Here is a 22,915-nt window from a genome sequence, read left to right on the forward strand (position 1 = left end):
AACACACTAACTGAAATTTATTGAATACTTAGTGGAAGAGCCTTTGTTTGTAATGACAGTTTCAAGACGCTTCCTGTATGAAGAAATGAATGGGCCGCAGTATTCAGGTGTGATTTTGGCCATTTCTTCTAAACATATCGTCTTGTTCAATTGGATTCAATCTTGTTCAAATGGATTCGAGTCAGGTGAATGGCCATTCTAATACCTTGATTTTTTTTTTTTAAACCAATTGAGAGTTTCCTTTGCTGTATGCTTTGGATTGTTGTCCTACTTGAAAGTCCACCCACATCTCATCTTCATCATCCTGGTGGATGGCAGCAGGTTCTTCTAAAGAATCTCCCTTTAAAGGGCTCCATTCATTTTTCCTTCAATTATATGAAGTCTGCCAGTACCATGTGATGAAAAACAGCCGCACACCTTGATGCTTCCACCTCCAAACTTCACTGTTGATATAGTGTTTTTTAGGGTGATGTGCAGTGCCATTTCCTCACCAAACATGGTGTGTAGTATGACAGACAAAAAGTTCAATTTTGCTCTCGTCTGACCAGACTACACTCTCCCAGTATTTCACAGGCTTCTCCTAATGAGTTTTAGCAAATTTTAAACAAGCTTCAACATGCCTTTTCTCTAGTAATGAAGTCTTGCAGGGTGAGCGTGAGCAGTGGAGTGCATTGAATATTGTTTTCTCTGTGACAATGGCACATGCTGCCTCCAAGTGTTTCTGGAGCTCTTTCTGAGTGGTTCTTGGCTCTTGGGCTACTCTTCTGACTATTCTTCTGACTCCCTGGTTAGAAATCTTGCGAGGAACCCCTGTGCATGGCCGGTTGATGACTGAGTGATGTTGCTTCCACTTGTGGATAATGGCCCCAATGGTGTTTACTGGAGGATTCAGAAGTTTTGAAATACGTCTGTATCTGATTCCATCAATATGTTTCGCAACAATGAGGTTGTGAAGGTCTTGGGAGAGCTATTTGCTTTTATTGATCATGAGATGTTTCTTTTCTGACACCCAGGTAATGAAAATCCTTTTTACAGACCATCAGTTTATTAACCCTGCTGATGTTAATTTGCACAGATAGGGGGTATAATTACATACATATTTCAGCTGGTTCCTTGCCTTTCCTTGCATTGAAGAACTGCTTTTTCTTAGTATGTTCAATACTTTTTTCCTGTGTCATTCCACTTTATTTCACACAACTTTATTTATAGACTTTAATGTTGTGAATTCTTTATATTTGCAGATTTCTTCAGTTAATACTGATGTCCGGTGAAAATTTCATGTGAATAGCCTAATTGGAAATATATTTCCCCCACTGTATATACTGAGTATATACTCTTTTTTTGAATAAAAGAGAGATCTTGCCATTTGAATTTTGTGTGTCTGTGTGTCATTTGGCAAACCCAAGGCCTTGTTGTGGGAAATTTTTCTTTTTCATCTTTTTGTGTCATTTCTTGCAACCCTCATCGCAACCCTCTATTCATTAATCCTAACAGGTATAAACAAAGAAAAGCTATTATCCTCTTTGACCAAGATTTTATGACCTTTCTTTAGATTAATATCATAGCTTTAAGCAATTTGCAACTCTTATTTTGATCATTTACAACTTAAACTAATAAATACCTTCTTTGTGTCACGCCAATGATGGAATCCACCAGGAACTCCACTTCCCAGAACACACGGTGGCCTACAAACATGCTGCTGCAGACTACAATTCCTAACACCACACTCCACCAGCACGTTCCCATTCACCCAAATACTAATCAGGCAAACCTGTTTCCAGTCACACCCTCACCCTATATCTACACAGACTTTCACAATGACTCTGTGAAATAGCACTCAGTGTACAAGTACCTGACTTACCAAGCATTTGTTTACTTATTTTGTATTTTGCCTTGAACTGTTGTTTGCTGATCGTCTAACATATTGTCTGTTCCTGTTTATGAGCTTGTGTCATGTTTTGGAGTTCTTTGCCAGTTTTAATAAAATTCTATCTGCAATTGCATCTTTTTCGGACTCTGTTGCATGACACTTTTTTTTCTGGAGGATAAGGTTAAGGTAGCTCATAATTTGTGTAGTGCTTTTGAGAATCCTAATTCTAATTCCTAATCCTAGTTTGTATCAACCACTTTACTCTAAACAAAGACAGACCTCAGATGCCCTAATTCAGGTTGAGGGCCTATGATTATGGCTATAGTTGTGTACAAAGTTTCTTAGTGTCTTTATTTTCCTAGTTCAGTAAAATACATTGTCTCTAGTTAATATAACAATACACTACCAATATTGTGATAAATTACATCACAATGCAATTTGATAATAATCATCAGTACTCTGACAAACACACAGTGACTAGTTCATTAGATGTTAAAATGCAAGCTCACAAGTAATTTGTTATGTTGTTGAGCCTGTCCTATATCATTCTAGCTAACCTCAGCCAGCAACTCTGTGTGAAGCTGCACAACTATCTAAGGCCGAGGTGAGATAACACACATTGTATAACAGTCCAACAGCTTGGATAGTAAAATATGTCAGGGTAATGCACAGCAGCTCAGGAATACACTGTTTTGCAGATTTTTTTCTTCTTCTGAATCAATAATCATGTTTACTTTTTTTCCTTACATGTTAATTACACAAATATATGCTAATTGTGCATGTAAGGGGCAGCCAAAACCTCTGTCTGTATTAGATGGGAATGCTGTTTTGATCCTTACTTCAACACAGAATGAGTTCACAACACGGACTTGTTTTCCCAAGTAGCTTCCCACATCAACTAACAAAGCTCTATAGTATAAACAAAACATTCAAAACAGTCATATATTAATTTCTGTGAAAAATAAAGATTTTGCATCATTTCAAGAAAGTTTGGGTCTGGGTCATAGTCGCCATAGTACTGAATCACAGATGCATATTCCAGCTGAAGCACCCATGGATTCAGCAAGCTCCTTCAAACTTCGGTGCTGGGTCTTACACTCTGGGTATGGGTCTGGGAATAGGATAGTTGTCCATAAATTGTACAAAATAGGAAAGTAAATATTTTGCAGTTAACTATAATTGTATTTTTTTTATTTTATTTTAACCATGTCTAGATAGCATCTTCAGTCCTATGCTGCTGTATACTGTAAAACTCACACAGTAGCAGAATATATGGCACTGGTATAACCAGTAATAGACTGCAATTCAGTGTTTGTAGATATATAAGTTTAGACCTAAACACTTAGGGATTGAAGGAATTTCTATGTGGGCTGGTTGCCAGACTAACAGTCTTCCTGAACAACAGTATGACAAACCTGCCAACCTTCCCTACAGCACAACATTTTAATACCTGTAGTCATGCTTTTGTAACAGCCACAGGAGCAACTGTATGGGAAATATACTGTACCTGTTAGTTACCTTAGGCTCAGCACTCTAGTGCCAAACTAAAGAGTGCCAACCACGTCTTGGATGATGGACTACAAGAGGAACTTTGTGTACATTTTGATGCATTTAAAATGCCTAGAGGAAGCATGGAGACAAAATACAGATTTTGAATGAAAAATGATAATAATAATATGGACAGAGCTTATTCAAACAATTAGGCTTCATTTCCACTGACAAAGGGTCTGGACTAAGAACTGCTATTTTAAACTTCAAGCCACAGTAGTCTAGCATAATCATCTGCATGCACATTATATAGAGCTCAGAAGTGAATTTGCTGAATCATGAAACTGGAGCAAACTGTATAAAATGAACAATATGGAGGTTAGAGAGAGAGAGAGAGAGAGAGAGAGAGAGAGAGAGAGAGAGAGAGAGAGAGAGAGAGAGTATTGGGAAAAGTAAGGGACTGGGAGGAGGATGAGAAGATAAATGTCACTGGAGAGAGCTGCTTCCTGTGTGAAAGAGAGAAAGAGGATTGTGGACAGAGGAGTGGAATGATTAATGAGGAGCTGTCAGAGAGGTTCAGAAGGGAAGGACCAGGTGCAGAGAGAGAGATAGAAAGAGAAACAGGGTAGGAGAGAGAGAGAGATAGAGAGGGAGAGAGTGAAAAAAGAGAGGAGGATGGACATAGAGAGAACATGAGAAACAAGAGATGAGAGAAAAAAAGTAAATGGAAGGGGAAAAGGCTGAGGATAGGTTGAAGGCAGAAGAGGGATACAGTGGGAGAGAGGATGAGTGAGGCATAGGGAAAGAGGAATAAATGTAGATGAAGATAGAAATGGGGAATAAGAGAAACAGAGGGATATAGCAATAGAAAAAGATAAAAATGAAAGAACAAGAAGAGGAAGAGAAGGTTATAGGTGAAGAAAGGGGAGACTGAGATAGAGAGACAGAGAAAGGAGCAAAGGAGAGAAGAAGAGAGGGGCTTAAATTCAGAGAAGAATAAAAGAGTAGAAAAATATGGCTATTAATGACATTTTGCCTCCAACAAGGGCAAAGTTTGAAGCTGGCAAATGACAGATTTACTGTCAGTGGTAAAACTGATGCTACAAGTCCACTTGCACTGCTGCTGATGAGCATTGGAGACATTTACTGTATATGACATTCACAGAGATTCCATTATGGTGAATTAAAATAATTTCTCTTTGTGAAACCATCATCTATCTGGGTAAACTCAAAAAAGTGAACAAATACAGTTGCAATCAAAATTATTCAACCCCCAATGCAAATCAGGTTTATTGTAAAATTTACAGACTTTCAGCTATTTGCAATGAACAAATCAAACAAAAGCAATTTAAATGCTTCAACACAATGAATGCTTCAAGTGATTTCCCCAAATTCAAATTCAACTTGAAAATGCAACTTATAATGATTTTTCCAGTTTCAAAATTATTCATCCCCTCATGGCAAGCATCTTTAATACTTAGTAGAGCACACTTTTGCTGTTATGAACTGCTGCAAATGAGATGCATAGCTTCTGGCAGCGTTCCTGAGGAATCTTAGCCCATTCCTCAAGAGCAATGGCCTCCAGTTCAGTAATATTCTTGGGTTTGTGTCATGCAACAACCTTCTTCAAAGTCAGGTAACTGTGATGGCCCTGTAGGATCTTCCAGGACTTCTGTAGCCAAGCCTTGGTGGAAGTAGAGGTATGCTTGGGATCATTGTCCTGTTCGAAGGTCCAAGGATACCCAAGCTTCAGCTTCCTCACAGATGGAATGACGTTTTCTCCTAGGATTTCCTAATACTTCAATGAATCCATCTTGCCTTCCACATGCTGCAGGTTTCCAGTACTAGAGGATGTAAAGCAGCCCCAGAGCATCACCAAGCCACCACCATGCTTGACTGTGGACAGAGTGTTCTTTCTTCATTCTTCTTCCTCCAGACATACTGCTGATCCATGGTGCCAAAAAGTTCCAGGTCTGTTTCATTGCTCCACAGAACAGAATCCCAAAACTTCTGTGGCTTATTAATATGATTTTGAGCTGACTTTTCTTATGCTTTTGGGTCAGTAGCGGTGTATGTCTAGAAGTTCTGGCATGGACACCTTCTGTGCTTAGTATGCGCCTTACTGTGCTCACTGAGTTACTCAAGGGTGTTTTAGAACCTGCCTTCTCAGAAATGTTGTTGCAGCCATTGATAGCTTCCCTTTCCCCCTTTTCCCCCCTAGCCAGTTCAGGTATTTCATGTATTCCAGCTCGAGCACACCTGGTCCAACTAATGAAGCCCTTGATTAGTTGCATCAGGTGTGCTTGAGACAATACCTGTTTTGCATATTTGTGCTATTGCAAGGGATACTATTCAGGGGATTGAATCATTTTGAAACTGGAGAAATCATTATAAGTTGCATTTTCAGATTCAGTTGACCAAGCAAGTCTTGCTAGTAGATATAGTAGTTCTGCCAGGATACATGCTGTATACAGCATATATATATTGCATCTTGTCTGCAAATCTGTGAACAGAGCACATTAAATGTTGTCAAGCTTGAAAAAAATGGAATGTGTGGTCAGTTAGATTTAAGAAAAAATATTATGCATGGATTACATAAAAATATTAAGTTTCTCATCAAAACTTATGCTAAACCTAATTTAAACAAATGTCTAATTACATGATTGGATTATACAAAGTAAGTGTGATCAAGTCATGTAGTGAATAGCACAACAGTAACATCCTTGGTGAAGAATGTCAGCAACTGGGGTTTGATACTCTGCTCAGCTGAAAGTGTTGATTTAACTATTCATATAGTTTCACTATTGAAAAAAAAAAAAGGTTTAAAGTGAACACAGAAGTCTACACATTGAAAACAGCTCAATGAATTAAGTTACATTAACATAATTTATTTTCATACATCAAACATGATCTGATCATATATTTTCAATGCCCTGAATAAAATTAAACTCCACCTAAGCTGAGGATTGAATCAATTTTTCTAGTGTTCTGCAGCAGCCACATTACCACTGCGACTACTACACACACTTTAGCCGTGTTAATTTAAACACTATAGTTATAGTACCTGTACTGTGCATCAATCAAAATTAATTCAAACATTTTATGTATTAATTTAAACTTTTGGCAACATTTATCAAATGTGTTGTTACAGAAAGAGCGTGATTTACACATCCTGACTATCACAGATAGTTGTATATTTGTGCAATTTTGTGCAGATGCAGGTCATAATAGAGTTTATGTTGTGCATGAATCTGTTTAATCTCTTATAGGATGTGTTTAGGTGAGTTAATGAACCCGTTAGTAAAGTGCTTTAGTTTGCTGGTTTTCATTCACTAGGCTCACGCAGCTCAAGCAGGCCATTTCTGCTGATATCTATATTATTACTTTCCACTCCCACCACTTTTCAAAACAAAGAGCAAAACCAACAACACTCAATGTATCAAAACTAATTGATAATTGATAAAATTGATATATAAAATGTTTGAATATTTGGTTTAATTTTTAAAACCATTTTTTTTTCAATAGTGAAACTTAAGTTTCCATTGCCAAGAAAGGAGAAAATGGAATTAATTCAACACTACTTTGAGGAAGGACATTCATATTTACACATGTACACACGAATCAACATTCTACACTTAAAAATAAAACGGATCAAACCCTGAGTTCTGGCATTCTACACCATGGACGTTACTGCTGCACAATTGTAGTACATACATTTTAGCCATGTAAATTTAAATACTGTAGTTATTATACCTGTACTACGTGACTCGATCATGCTCTCTTTACATAACTCAATCTTGTAATTAGAAACTTGTTTAAATACATTAGCATAGGTTTTGATGAGAAATGTAATATTTTTTGTGAACCATATGTAATATTTTTTCTTAAATCTAACCGATCATACATTCCATTTTTTTTTTTTTGTATACTATGTGTTCAGCCATAGTATTTTGTTCCATGTGCCACCTGGTGGGTATTGTTTGAAGCACAAGAAATAAATTTAAATTCTAAATAGCATGCCTGCAGGGTGCCACATGATCATGTGACGAATCTCGTGAAACCACGTGTAATAATGTTCATTCTTAAAGGCCAAATCTGTAGTCCTACCAAATCAAACTCAAATCAACCAGAAGACCACAATTTTTTTTTTTTTTTTTGCTTTGTAACTGATGCTAATTTTACCACAGATCTATATGCAATGCAATAAGAACTCCTCTTGAATATTAGTATAAGGATCCAAATTCTTTTGGGAGTGGGCAGGAGTGGTACTCCTGTGTAAACTCTACTAACATGTTAGAAGGAATTATGCATGTTCAAGCATTTGGAATGATTCCTAAAATAGCTGATTCTGTGGCAAAATGCTTACTAGACATAAATGTTAGCATTTGTGATAGAGCCTAATGCTAGAATGCTAAAATGCTATTTAGTTTTTTGTGAATTCGTTTGGGAAATTCTAAACTTTCTGTCAGAGGGCCATGCCATAACACAACATTCTATGTCTCTGTGCTTATTATAAAAGAGAAGAGCACCCTGGAGTCCAGTAGCAATAAACACACACACACACACACACACACACACACACACACACACACACACACACACACACACACACATCAAACATAAGCTTCCATAGATGCTACTTTCACCACTATAAATATGCACACAAAACTGGAGCAATAAATAGACAGGGTTGTGAAAAAAGCAATAAAAAAAAGAAAAAAGAAAGGGTGGGAAGTAGTTTCTGAGAGTATTTTATATAGCAGTTTACCAGTTCACTGGCTCAAGGCAGGGCGACAACCCACCCCACCCCACACCGCCATAGACACACCCACACCCACACAAACACACACACAAACTAACACATGCACAGAGCCACTTAAGAATGGCAATACCGCACATGTCATATTTATCCTCCAGGAAACAAAGTGAGAAGCTTATCTGTGCACATTCATCAAAGTTATACACAATCTCTTTTGTTTCTATCCACAATGTCTTCTTTTCACTCCCCTCTATTTTCTATTATATTGGAGTGTGTAGGTGGCACTGTGTTCAACAAGATAGCAAAGCAGATAGTACTGGAGGCATCATTAATCATAAAAGCCATATTGCACACTAATTAACGCCACTTCAGCAGCAGGCTGCCACACTTTTGTGATTTATAAGATTAAAATGAATTTAAAAAATAGAAGGAAAACTAGGGCAGGATTACAAGAGTGGGAGGAATGATAGAATGAATGACACCCGCCCCACCACCTGCTGTGTTCACGCCTTAGCTTTGGATGTGTCATCGCCTCAGTCTGCTTCTTCACATTTTATAACAGTACAACTGTAACATTTTATTTTAAAATCCCAATCTATCTTTTCTTCCTCTTAGTGATGAACAGGGAATGGGAAACCAATATGTCATCTAGGACAAATCATACAGTATATGATGCTCAAGACTTTTGAGCAATATGTTTTGTTGCTTTTCTAACAAATGCCCTAATTAATTATCTGGTCACTGACATGGTAACTACTTTGAAAACAGTCATCGACCACTGGGAAGTCTGTCTGGTTAAAGTTCCAGCGGGGATTGGTATCTGAGTACACACTGTATTCGCTGAGCTGGGTGGGTGATTGCCGGTAGGAGTTTTGGGCATACTTGGCCCACACCATGCCAGGATCTCCCTCTTTACTTCTCCATAGTCCCCTGCTTCCTCCGGAGAGAGTGCGTAATACGCCATGCGTGCCTCTCCGGAGAGCAGCAGGCCAAGGATACATGGCCACTCTTCAATGCCCCAGTCCTCTCGGTGGGCAACCCGTTCAAAGGCTACTAGGTAGGCCTTGATGTCGTCCTCTGGGGTCAGGTAGGGAAGAAGGTGCCGGGCTTTTCGGCTGGGATCAGGGCGGGGTGTGGCAGCCGCAGGGGTCATTGCTTTCAGGGCCAGAAGCTCCCAGGTTGCAACCTGTAGGCTTTAGGCGAGCTGCTGCATCATGGTCTGCTGCTGGAGTCTGGGCTCCATTAGGTGCTGCAGCATGGAATCCATTTTTTTTCTGATGTGGGGTATTTATTTTTTTATATGGGCGGGTCTGTGCTCATGCCCGCATCCTCCACCAGTGTAGCCACAGACACACAGGAGACTGTTTCTGAGGCAAACATGAAGAGTTTATTTAAATGCAGTGAGGGTGTGAGGTGCAAAGGAGGTGCAGTTGGGTGCAGTGCTCGGGCACTGGTGTCATCTACGAGGCTGCCGGGACCATGTTCGGGGCTTTCCAAGTGGCTAAGGTAATATTCTGCAGTCAGCCAGCTCCGCAGGTGCAGCCAGGGGGTGAAATCCTCCATTTCCTCCAATTTCTCTGCAAGAAACACAAGACAGGTTATCTTGCACGCCTCGGGGGCTCGCTCTCTCTTTGCGCGCGGAGGATCACCCTTTTATACTCTCCCGTTGCCTGCTGGATGGTGGAGAATTGCCGTGCTTTTTATTAGCCGGCAGCCGTGTGTCTGTCGGTCAGTGACGTGCAGTGAGGTTCATGGCTGGGGAGGCACTGACTCTTTCAAAGTCAGATTTACAAAAATATGAATTCAACAGAGTAGCATAAATTCACCATTCAACTGGCTGCTTGCACATTGACTACTGGTTATGTTTCATATCCCATATCAGCATTCTTTACACACACATAGTGTAGGGAGTTAGCTCAGGGGAAGGGCAGAGCACAGACCCACAAGAGACGGAATGCAGGGGTTAAGGGTGTTTTATTTTAACTCAGTGTGTGTGTGAGTGCATGGGGGGTCCGTGGGGGTGTGGCTGTCGCGTGACCTTCTTGAGGGCATGTCCTTCCATGCCGTCATCTACCGGTGTGTGTGTTTTCACCGCCCGGTGGCCTCGTCCGCGCTCACACCTTCGGAGGGAGAGAGAGACGAGAGAGAGAGAGAGAGGGAGAGAGGTTAGTGGTCGGCGTGGATCAATATTACCGGGGTGCTCCACGTTGCGCGTCTGTAGGCCGCTGGAGAGCATGCACAGATTCTGTCTCATCACCGTCGGTCTTTCTCTTCCTGTATGGCCGGAAGCGTGCCCTTTTATCCTCCTCCTCTGTCGCCTGAGTGGTGGATTTTTCCCGCCTGACTCCCCAATCACCGGCCGGCGTAGCGTCAGCAGCCCCGCCCCGCCGTGACGGTCCTTCCGGCTGCTGGTGTGTTTGGCACGAGGCTGTCCACTTCGTGCCGGTGCGGCAGTTGGGGAAGGAGCGCCTTTCTTCTCATGCGCGCCGGCTGTTGGTCCGTCGCGACAGTACCCCCCCTCAGCTCCGAGCCTACTGCCGCTCGGTGGTGGGCCCAGAGTGCGTCTCGTCGCGAGAGCCCATCTGCGTTGCCATGCTGGGCCCCCGCCCGGTGCTTAACCTGGAACGAGAAGTCTTGTAAGGCGAGAAACCAGCGTGTTACCCGGGCGTTCGTGTCCTTGGCTTTGGCCATCCACTGCAGGGGGGCGTGGTCCGTTACGAGGACGAAGTGCCGGCCAGCCAGGTAGTACCGCTGCTCCTCGATGGCCCTCTTTATCGCCAGGGCCTCTCGCTCGACGGCTGCGTACTTCTTCTCCGCAGGGGATAACTTCCGGCTGATATAGAGGACCAGGTGTTCTTCCCTGTCGAAGGTTTGCGAGAGGACGGCGCCAAGCCCGGTCTCGGACGCATCAGTGTGCACAGTGAATGGGAGGTCAAAGTCCGGATTACGCAGTACCGGCGCGCTGGTGAGGGCCCCTTTCAGGGCCTGGAAGGCCCTCTCTGCATCGGCTGACCACCTGACCCGATCTGGCTGACCCTTCTTCGTGAGATCTGAGAGGGGGGAAGCTACAGCAGAGAAGTTAGGCACGAATCTCCGGTAGTACCCCGCCAACCCCAAAAAGGCCCGTACCTGTTTCTTTGACGTGGGACGAGGGTAATCCTTTACGGCCTCGATTTTCTTCGCCTGTGGCTTCAGCATTCCCCGGCCAATGCGGTACCCCAGGTACTGGGCCTCAGTCAGCCCTAGGTGGCACTTCTTGGGGTTGGCCGTCAGGCCGGCCTCCCGGAGCGCCCTCAGGACCTCCCTAAGATGGAACAGGTGGTCGGCCCATGTGGAGGAGTGGATGACTACGTCGTCCAGGTAGGCAGCGGCAAACGTGCGGTGGGGCCGCAGGAGGATGTCCATTAACCGCTGGAACATGGCGGGGGCCCCGTGTAGCCCAAAAGGGAGAACCTGGTACTGCCAGTGGCCGGTGGCCGTACTGAAGGCCGTCTTGGGTCTGGCCTCCGGCGTTAGCGCAACTTGCCAGTAGCCCTTGGTCAGGTCCAAGGTGGATTTGAACCGGGCCCTCCCTAGCCTTTCGACGAGGTCGTCCACTCTGGGGAGGGGGTAGCTGTCAAACTCGGACACCTGGTTCAATCTCCGGAAGTCGTTGCACAGCCGCATGCTTCCGTCCGGCTTTGACACGACGACGATGGGGCTGGACCAGGGGCTGCCGGACTCCTCTATGATGTGGTCCCGTAGCATCCGACTAATTTCCTCCTCAATGGCTTTGCGTCGGGCCTCTGGGACACGGTAGGGCCGTTGTCTCACCACTACGCCAGGGGGAGTTTTGATCTCGTGCTGGACCAGCTGGGTCATCCCCGGGGAGGCCGAGAACACATCCGAGAACTGGTCGGTCAGCTCGGTGAGCTCCTGTCTCTGGGCGGGGGTGAGATCCTCCCCTAACCCGACCAAGGTACACTGGTCAGGGTCCAAGTCCTGGGTTGCGTATGCCGATACTACTGGGGCCGGTTCTATCCACTTCTTCAAGAGGTTCACATGGTAGAGCTTCCCATCCGCACGCTTACCGGGCTGTTGCAGGCGGTAGTTGACCGGGCCCCGGCGCTCGAGGACTGTATATGGGCCTTGCCACCTGGCCAGGAACTTACAGGTGCTGTTGGGCACTAACAGGAGGACCCGGTCCCCTGGCCGGAATTCTCGGGGCTGTGCTGGGCGGTTGTACACTTTCCTTTGCTCCTCCTGCGCAGCGAGCATGTGCTCCCGGACTATGGGAGCTACCCGGTCGATCCTCGCTTGCATCTCCTGCACATATTCGACGGCCGAGCGGAAGGGGGATGGTTGCTCCTCCCAAGCTTCGCGTGCCACGTCCAACAGTCCCCGCGGGTGCCGGCCGAACAGGAGCTCAAAGGGGGTGAAGCCTGTGGACGCCTGGGGGCACTCTCGGACGGCGAAAAGCATGTAGGGGAGGAGGAGGTCCCAGTTCCTCTCCTCCTCGTCCACCACCCGGTGCAGCATCCGTTTGAGAGTTTGGTTAAACCTCTCAACTAGCCCATCGGTTTGGGGGTGGTAGACCGACGTCTTGAGGTGCTTCACCTGCAACAATCGATACAGGTTGGCCATTAGTTTAGATATAAAAGGCGTACCTTGGTCAGTCAAGACGTCCTTTGGAATCCCCACCCGACTGAACAGGAGTACCAGCTCCCTCGCGATGTTCTGGGAGGTGGCCTTGCGCAGCGGCACCGCCTCGAGGTACCGAGTGGCGTAGTCCACGATAACGAGGATGTACTCGTGGCCCCGGGCAGACTTGGGTATGGGGCCCACGAGGTCCATGCCCACTCGCTCGAAGGGGACGCTGATGATAGGTAGAGGGATAAAGGGAGCCGGGGGGGGGGCTGCCGTGGAGCCATGTGCTGGCACTGTGGGCATTGCTGGCAGAAGGCCCGGACATCCGCGTCCATCCCGGGCCACACAAAACGATCTCTCAGCTTCTCCAGGGTGTTTCGTGGCCCCAGGTGGCCGCCGAGTGGATGTGTATGAGCCAGGTGCATGACGGTGGGTGTCCTGGGTTTGGGCACCACCAATAGGTCCACCTGCTCCCCGCGGCGGCAGGCCCGTTGGTAGAGGAGCCCATTCCGGACGAGGAAGTACGAAGCGGGGAGTCTCAGGTCGGGGCTCTGGTCGACCCCCTCTATCAGCCGCACCTGGGCCCAGCAGTGCTTCAGACGGTCGTCCTCCTTCTGCTCCCGTCCGAACTTCCCCTCCCGGTTCACCTGGGAAAAGACAGACCACAGAGGGTTAGTGGGTTGGGGGGTCTTACGTTCTGTGGAGGTCTCTCCGCGGTCCTGGGCCAGGAAGGCCTGCCAGGCCCTGATCCTCTCCGGCTCCGTAGGCATGGGCTCGTCCGGGGGGGTTCCAGGAACGGGCGATCTTTGGCGAGCCCTCCAGGCGCAGGGACGAGACTGGCGGTTGGGCCGGGGGCCAGGGGCACCGCAGGGCTGGTCGAGGGGCGGCTGCTCACCTTGGCCGAGCTCCAGGGTGGCCATGGCTCGTTCAAGGGCTGTCAGGAGCTCCTGGGGTGTGGTCGGGGCTTGTGCCCCCACTGCCTGGCGCTCTGCCCGGGGTAACGCCCTCAGGAAGCGGTCGACCACCACTTTTTCTGTCACCTCCGCGGCGGTATGCTGATCCGGCCGGAGCCATCTCTTGGTGATCCGGAGGAGAGTGTTCAGCTGGCCGCGTGGTCGGGCCCCCGGCCGATACGTCCAGCGATGGAAGTCTGTCACCGCCTGGTAGGGGGTTTGCCCACACCATGCCAGGACCCCCTCCTTCATGGTGGCGTAATCGGCAGCCTCTTCTGGCTCGAGGGCGTAGTAGGCCGTCCGCGCCTCTCCCGTGAGCAGGGGGCCGAGGGCATGAGGCCAGTCATCGCGATCCCACCCTTCCCGGCGGGCAATACCCTCGAAGATCTCAAAGTACGCCTCAAGATCTTCATCGGGGCCGAGGGGGGGGAGCAGGTGCCTGCATCCTCCACCAGTGTAGGGAGTTAGCTCAGGGGAAGGGCAGAGCACAGACCCACAAGAGACGGAATGCAGGGGTTAAGGGTGTTTTATTTTAACTCAGTGTGTGTGTGAGTGCGTGGGGGGTCCGTGGGGATGTGGCTGTCGCGTGACCTTCTTGAGGGCGTGTCCTTCCGTGCCGTCATCTACCGGTGTGTGTGTTTTCACCGCCCGGTGGCCTCGTCCGCGCTCACACCTTCGGAGGGAGAGAGAGAGACGAGAGAGAGAGAGAGAGGGAGAGAGGTTAGTGGTCGGCGTGGATCAATATTACCGGGGTGCTCCGCGTTGCGCATCTGTAGGCCGCTGGAGAGCATGCACAGATTCTGTCTCATCACCGTCGGTCTTTCTCTTCCTGTATGGCCAGAAGCGCGCCCTTTTATCCTCCTCCTCTGTCGCCTGAGTGGTGGATTTTTCCCGCCTGACTCCCCAATCACCGGCCGGCGTAGCGTCAGCAGCCCCGCCCCGCCGTGACGGTCCTTCCGGCTGCTGGTGTGTTTGGCACGAGGCTGTCCGCTTCGTGCCGGTGCGGCAGTTGGGGAAGGAGCGCCTTTCTTCTCATGCGCGCCGGCTGTTGGTCCGTCGCGACAATAGGTAAGGTACATATTTGGCCAAAGAAAAATGTTAAATTTATAGTAGCTCAGAGAGAGCGCATTTGCTCTGCACCCTCTGTGTGTTCTTAATTTGCCATCACAATTCCACAATGCATTCTCATTCAGTACAAATGAAAATATATATACAGTCCATAACAAAAAGTCAAATGTAGTTTTATTCTTTAAAATAGCAAAAAAAAAAAAAAAAAAAAGTTCTTATCTTGTTTTATATAATTTTCTTATTTATTATTAAAAAAAAGGTCTGGTGTTTTATTTTTGTCTTGGACTGTACAGCAGTGTATGCATGGTCTTACCTTTACTTGTAAATGAAGCCCAGAAAACACAGTGGATGTCTCAAAATGTCTAGCTAACCTATCATCTTTCTCAGCAAAAGCATGTAATAGTTCTACATAGTTGCCACGATCAGAAGAGGTCGTACTCTCATCGTTACCATGAAATGCTAATTGCTGTTGGGCTAGGAAGCAAGTTGCATTAATGAGGTCTTTTAAAATCTCTCTGTTTTCGATTATGTTAGCATTGTGGATGCTAATATTTAGTCTCTGCTATTCGTTCAAAGCCAAATCTATCCTTGTGCTTCCAAATGTTTTTAAAGCAATTTGGCTTTGAATGTGAGTAGTTGAACTTTCATGTTTGCTGAGGCTTCTTGGTATATTTTTAAAGTCATAGAATCCCGTTGTGGTCCAGACACTGTCACCCGTTGAGAACAAAAGGCAGGGAAAGCAGAAAAGGCAATTTCTTGCAGCACAACCACACAGCCAGTCTCTTCGGGTGTACCACTCCGTCTGAAAAGAGCGTGTTATCTTCTGTGCCGTCATTTGAAGCAAATCTTTTAGCTCTGGCATCGGTCTTCCATTATTTATCACTTCCGGTTTTGATTGAAAGTCCAGTTTTGCGAAATGTTTTAGCTTATATATATAATCTTCCATTTTTGCAGTCAGGTCAAAAAATAAATGGACTGATGCGGTGCACTTGACTTTCTCTACTTGACTATTTTAGCTAGCATATTACCCACAATGCCATTTGTCTGTAATACGTGAAGAAGAAGAATAGCAGAACAAGCCCGTATGCTCACACACACCTTCTTCAGTGAGGCAGAGGTACTGGCTGCCTCCCGTCCTGCTTTATACATGACCTAGTCTATGGAATGTGAGTACATATAAAAAAAAGTGTGTACAAACATTACAATGGTGACATACAGAGAGATCAATTGCACGTGCTCAAGTTGAGCGAAAGAAAAAATTGCAGCTCATCCCAATTTGTGAAGGATTGCACAATCTGAGAGGAGGCTCAGCTCGATGCTTCCTCCCTTTGCGTCTTTCCCACGTATTTGAACAGGAAAATACACAAATTCAGCGATACTGACTAAAAAAATCATTGAAATGATTGGAATCATACAATAATTACATTTCTATCACAGATCAGTGGACAAATATTTATTTATTTGTTTTTTACATTTCACGATGATGCAGGGGAGGCACTGCCTCCCTTGTCTCCCCTGACCGCACGTCACTGGTGTCGGTGGCCCCGCCCTGCAGCCATGCACTCTCTGGCTGTCCAAAACATTGGTGATGCTGAAGCGGAGCTGTCTCTTCAGCTCCGCAGCAGCAGTTGCGGGAGGAGTGCTCTTTACCTCTTGTGCGGCAGCCGCCAGCCTGTTGCCACAGCAGGCAGAGCAGGAGGAGACCACATGGTGTACATCTGTGAGCATGTTGGGTCACCAGTATCGGTCCCGAAACAGATTTTATGTACTCTGTATTCCTGGGTGGCCCGTGGGTATGGAGTTGTGTGCTCAGTTTGAGTTGAGGTTGCAGTTTGGTTTGTACAAATATCTTGTTCAGAGGGCATGAATGAAGAATCTGATGTGGAGGTGTGCAGGTGATCACTTGGTCTAATTCCCAGATGGTAACTCCCACAAAGCAAGATGGAGGAAAAATCCTCATTGCTCTTATGAAGGCTGGCCATGTGTATGAATGATAAAGCATCAGCCTTGGTGGTTTTGGAGCCAGTTTTACTACCAGCAGCTCCCTGTTTCTGATATCATAAGTTTGCTCAGTTGGGGTAAGCTTCCTGGAGAAATAGACCATGGGTGAAGCTTGGGCTTTCTCCAAAACACTGGGACAAGATAGCTCCAAAACCTGTTTCTGAGATGTTCACTTCTATAATGAATGGTTTTGATGGATTGGGATGTTTCAAAACAGGAGCTGTGGTGAATGCTCTTTTTAGTTGGCTGAGGGCCACCTCAGCAACTGAGATCCAAGCCAAACATTTTGTCCCCTTCTTGAGGAGGGTGGTCAGGGTGTGAGCCATGGAGATAAAACCCTGAATGAAGTGCTGGTAAAAGTTGGCAAAACCCAGGAACCGCTACAAGTCCTTGATGGTTTTGGCCATGGGCCACTCTTTGTCCTGGTCCATGGCAACTCCATCTGGGCTAATGCTATAACCCACGAAAGAGAAATTCACATTTTTCTCCCTTTATGAACAGCTGATTTTGTGCAAGGCACTGGGGAAATTGGTGGAAATGGAACATGTGAGCATCTAGGAAGAGGAGTAGATGAAAATTTCATCAATGTAAGCAATGACATATATGCAAGGATGTTCTTGGTTAAATTCTGGATCACTGCGGGGGCGCAAGAGAGCCCATATGGCATGACACAGTACTTTTAGTACTAGCATATGGTGCTAAAAGTAATCTTCCACTCCTCTCCCTCCTGGGTGAATACCAGATTATATGCCCAGCACAGGTCCATCTTAGTGAATATCTGGGCTGTACAGAGTTATTCAAGTGCTGCTGGAACCAGAGGCAAGAGATATCAGTACTTCACAGTTATTCAGTTTAGCCCGCAGTAATCAATACAGATCAATACAGACCACCCACTTTTTTCTTCACAAAAAAAAAGCCAATTGATGTAGAAGACCAATTGTATCCCTGGTGAAATGTTTCTTGGATGTACTCTTTCCTTGGTGTGTGTGTGTGTGTGTGTGTGTGTGTACTTTTACAGTATTGCTCATAAAAGTACTAGGCACAGTAGTGTGCAATTCTCTCTGTGTGTGTGTGTGTGTGTGTGTGTGTGTGTGTGTGTGTGTGTGTGTGTGTGTGTGTGTGTGTGTGTGAATCTTAATGATTTCTCCTGCAGATTCTTTATGACCCACTGAGGCTGTTAATGTGCCATGAAATGTGGCTTTAAATCCATTCTCAGGTCCTCCATTAAGTGTGTGTGTGTGTGTGTGTGTGTGTGTGTGTGTGTGTGTGTGTGTGTGTGTGTGCACGCACGTTTGGGAATCAGATTAACTGGACTGACTGAGTTGGTTTATTATGTATGTCACTAAACTATATTTGGAAATGGACTTACTTATGAGCATTTAAGTTATGCATACACATAGTAAGAAAGTGTGAAAGTGTTAATTCAGCTTAAATGCTTTTTTGTACCTCAGATTATAATGTGGCTCTCACCCTCCTGCAAAATGGTTGTACTAACCACAAAGCAAATATAATGTAAAGTCATTAGTAGTGTGTGTTTCTACTGCCACAGAAGTAGTGTGCAAACTGCTTGATTGCATGTGACAAACTGATTATATTTTACTTTAAACAAAAGGAATATCATGTTATGACTCTTTATAAAAAATGTGGTATTAGACAACCATTAGTCAACCATTGTGACATACTGTACATCTACTGGAGATGATGATTGATTCGCATGTTATCAAAACACATCTTTGTGTTATCAAACTGACACTAACTAGTGAGAGAACAGCAAAATCAGGCTTCAAAACTGCATTGTCTCAAGATGGCAGGTAGCAATGGGAGGTTTAGTGGTAAACACGAGAATCTAAAAGAAACCAGCAGCAATTTTAAATAATAGTTTACAGCAATAGCAAAAAGCTATACAAATCAAATGACACTGTAAGAGTGTTTATTTATTTTATTTTTTTACTATAAATTTTATACATATATTTTATTATATTCTACAGTTTTATAGAATTCCATAGGTCTACTTTGTTGCAAACTCTTTCAAACACATTTTACATTTACTGAAGTCCAGTAGCAAACAACTAAACACAAGCCATCCAGCAATGAAGCCACAATCAATTTATTGTACAGTTGGAGCGTTTCTGTTAATCCATAACCATGGTTGATTCAACATTTAGCACACATGATTATATCATGCAAATTATCTGGATTAAACCATCAAATTATTATGAAACATTGTGAGTTTATAAAAGTTTTAGTCAATGTGTTGTACTTTAAATATTGTAGAATAGTATATTTTAGATGAGCTTAATTTAGAGAGGAAAGCAAGAAATTACACTGTTACACCAGGCGAACTCGCGGCTGCAGCGCCAACAAGAGCTACACTTCCCAGCCACACCTGTGCTCGAGTTCACCGGAGTACTGAGTACGAACACCTGTGCTTCGCCCAAGGTTATATAAGACCTCGTTAACGACAGCTTGGCGTAAACGCTCAGTATCTTCAACGCTGTCGTTCTACCAAGCCTTTTGTTTACGTGTCGGATTTCCCTGGTTCACGGATTCCTTTCTTGTACCTGACCACGATTCTCTGGATTACCCCTTTCGGATTGTTTACGCTACGTTGACTGGACAGTGTCAGTCGTCACAGACTTCTCACGCCGGTGATTTCCATGTCTCCCTGCTGCTGTTCTGCCCGCGCTTGTCTCCTCGCAAGATAACGTCACAGATTACTTCACCTACTATGGAGGCAGTGGGTACCCTGGACTGGCAACGCGCCTATTACGAGCAAATTATGAGATAAATGCACAGCAGGCTCAGATAGTAGAATTGACCCAGAGATTGGAGCGCCTAGGTTCTTCCAGGGGGCAAACCGCGTTCCCCCCCGCTGCCAACGTCCCTCCTCCAGTGTTTTCCCATGTCTATGCCCCACCAGCGCCAGCGGCGCCGGTCCCAGCAGTGCTGGTGGTACACTGTCCGCCATTACCCACACCGGAGCGCTACGCTGGTGAACCGGGGTGATGCATTCTGCAGTGCTAACTGTTCTTTGAGAGCCACCTGGAGATGCCGGAAGCATGCAAGCTCACCCATTTCATGGAGCTACTCACTGGACGCGCCCTGGAATGGGCTACGGCAGAGTGGAAGCGAGGAGGCGAGCAAAGACCATTGGTAGCGGACCTCTTCCCCTGATTCCAACGCACCTTTGATCGTTACCCTTACGGCTGGGAGACTGGTTGGGAACTCCTGGCGATCACGCACGGTTCACGTGACATGGTAGACTACACATTAGTGTTCCGTACCATCGTTGCAATAAGTGGATGGAATGAGCCGGCGTTGAAAACCGTGTTCCGTCAGGGGCTCAATCCTGAGTTGGTTCGGGAGTTGGCGTGCCGGGGCGAACAGCTGATCCTCGATGACCTCATCAACCTTTCAGTACGGCTGGATTGTCTATGCCGTACGAACCACCCCGCACTGTGGCGCGCCTTTCCACCCGAGCCAGCTCCGCCAGAGGAACCCATGCAGCTCGGCCGCACCCGAATCCGCAAGGAGGAGAGAGAGAGAGAGACGATGTAGAGAGTCACGGTGCTTCTACTGCGGCGAGAACATCCATGCCATTTGCCACATAGTGTCCACATAGGAGGCCATGGTCAACCGAGAGTAGCACAGCCAGCCAACCTTGTCATCCCCGGGTGAGTCCAGTCCAGTTTTTTAACTCTCATGTCTTTGTTTTACCTGTGGTGATCAGATATTCAGGCCAGTCTGTTGTCCTTGCAGCGCTCATCGATTCCGGAGTGGCCAAAAACTTCGTAGATGAGAGAACGGCACAGACTCTCGGCCTCCCAATACGGCCCCTACTCCAACCTTGGGAGGTTCGATCGATCGTCTGGTCCCCAATAGGGGGCGGAGTCATATCACACTGCACAGCTCCGATCAGACTACAAATTGGTGCCCTTCACCACGAGACCCTCGTCCTGTACGTCACTGTTTCCACCAGGCACCCCATCATTCTTGGCCTGCCCTGGCTCGAACGTCACAATCCTCAGCTATCATGGACGGACAAACAGGTTACCAAGTGGTCCCCATACTGCCAACGACACTGCTTGACTGGCCCTACGGTTCCCGTGGCCACCCCGACAGTGGAGAGTCCCCTGTCTCATGTCCCTGTCACAGTCCCGCTAGAATATCGTGATCTCAGTGAGGTGTTTAGCAAGGAAAGGGCAAGCAGCTTACCACCACACAGGCCCTACGACTGCGCCATAGACCTCCTCCCTGGAGCTAGCCCACCGCGGGGCCGTGTGTACCCACTCTCCCAAGCTGAACACCGGGCCATGGAGGAATATATTCAGGAGGCTCTCCAACAGGTGTATATTCTGCCATCCACGTCTCCTGCGTCCGCTGGGTTCTTATTTGTAGAAAAGAAGGGAGGGGGTCTTCGACCATGCATCGATTATCGGGGTCTCAACCAGGTAACAGTGAAGTACCCTTATCCCCTGCCTCTAGTACCCACAGCCCTGGAACAGCTAAGGTCCATGACCTTTTTCACAAAGTTAGACTTACTTAGTGCCTACAACCTGATCCGCATCAGGGAGGAAGATGAGTGGAAGACGGCCTTTAGCACCACCTCAGGGCACTACGAGTACCTGGTCATGCCGTAAGGGCTCGCTAACGCTCCCTAAGTCTTCCAGAACCTGATCAATGACATCCCGAGGGACATGTTGGGGTGGTGCGTCTTCGCCTACATCGATGACATCCTAGTGTATTCGACATCCTTTGAAGAACACACCAGGCAGGTCCGACAGGTGTTGCACTGCCTGCTGCAGTATCAGCTATATGTAAAGGCTGTGAAGTGCGAGTTCCACCTCTTTCTTGGGGTATGTCATTAGTCCGGAAGGGGTCGCCATGGACAAATGCAAGGTTCAGGTGGTGGTTGAGTGGCCCACTCCCCGAACCATCAAGGAATTGCAACACTTCCTTGGCTTCGCAAACTGTTATCGGCGATTCATCCGGGACTTCAGTAAAATGGCACAACCCCTGACGTCCCTCCTGCGGGGTAAGCCTTGGCGACTCCGTTGGGACCCCAATGCCTAGGGGTCTCTGGAGAAGCTTAAGCAGGCATTCACTACGGCCTCCATTCTCCGACACCCGGATCCCTCAAGACCGTTCGTCATGGAGGTTGACGCGTCTGAGACGGGAGTGGGGGCCATACTGTCTCAGCGGTTCGGGGACAGACCCAAAGTAACTGGTGTGCTGACCATGGTATTACTGTGCTTGATTGGCCAGCCAACTCACCTGACCTGAACCCCATGGAAAATCTATGAGAGACACCAGACCCAACAATACAGATGAGCTAAAGGCCGCTATCAAAGCAACCTGGGCTTCCATAACACCTCAGCAGTGCCACAGGCTGATTGCCCCCATGCCATGCCACAGTGATCCAGTAATTCATGCAAACAGAGCCCCGACCAAGTATTGAGTCCATAAATTAACATACATTTCAGAAGGTACATTTCTGTATTTTAAATTCTTTATTCTAATATTTTGAAATGCTGGATTTTTGTCTTATGTGTTGTGTTGTATTTTTGTCTTATGGCTCATTTTCATGAGCCATAAGACATAATCATCAAGATTAAAACAAAAAAAGGCTTGAAATATTTCACTTTATGTGTAAGGAATCTAGAATACATGAAAGTTCCACTTTTTAATTAAATTATGGGAAAAAATGAACTTTTCCACAATATTCAAATTTTTTGAGATGCACCAATAGACTTAGCTTTTTTTTTTTTACTGAAAAGTATATATGCCGAGCACCCTCCAAGAAATGGCCAGTTTGCAGATCTTACTTCCTGCAAAACCAAATTTGAACAAAGATGTTACAAAACAGGACTTAGAACAGGAAGTAAGCACAGGAGTGACGTCTTTATTTAGACTTAAGCAAAGGACATGAAACTTAAACACTTATCCTTTAACTAGGAATAAAGTACTGCACTTAGAACACAACTATGACATGAAACGCTTGTTTCACTCAGGCATTAACTATAATTTAACTCAGGCATTAAACACTCGTTTAACTCTGGCATGAACACTCTTTAAACTCTGGCATGAACACTCTTAACTATGGCATGAACACTCTTTAAACTAGAGCATGAAACTAGGAACAGGAAACTA

The sequence above is a fragment of the Ictalurus punctatus genome, chromosome 4 (assembly GCF_001660625.3).
Source record: "Ictalurus punctatus breed USDA103 chromosome 4, Coco_2.0, whole genome shotgun sequence".
Classification (NCBI taxonomy): Eukaryota; Metazoa; Chordata; class Actinopteri; order Siluriformes; family Ictaluridae; genus Ictalurus; species Ictalurus punctatus.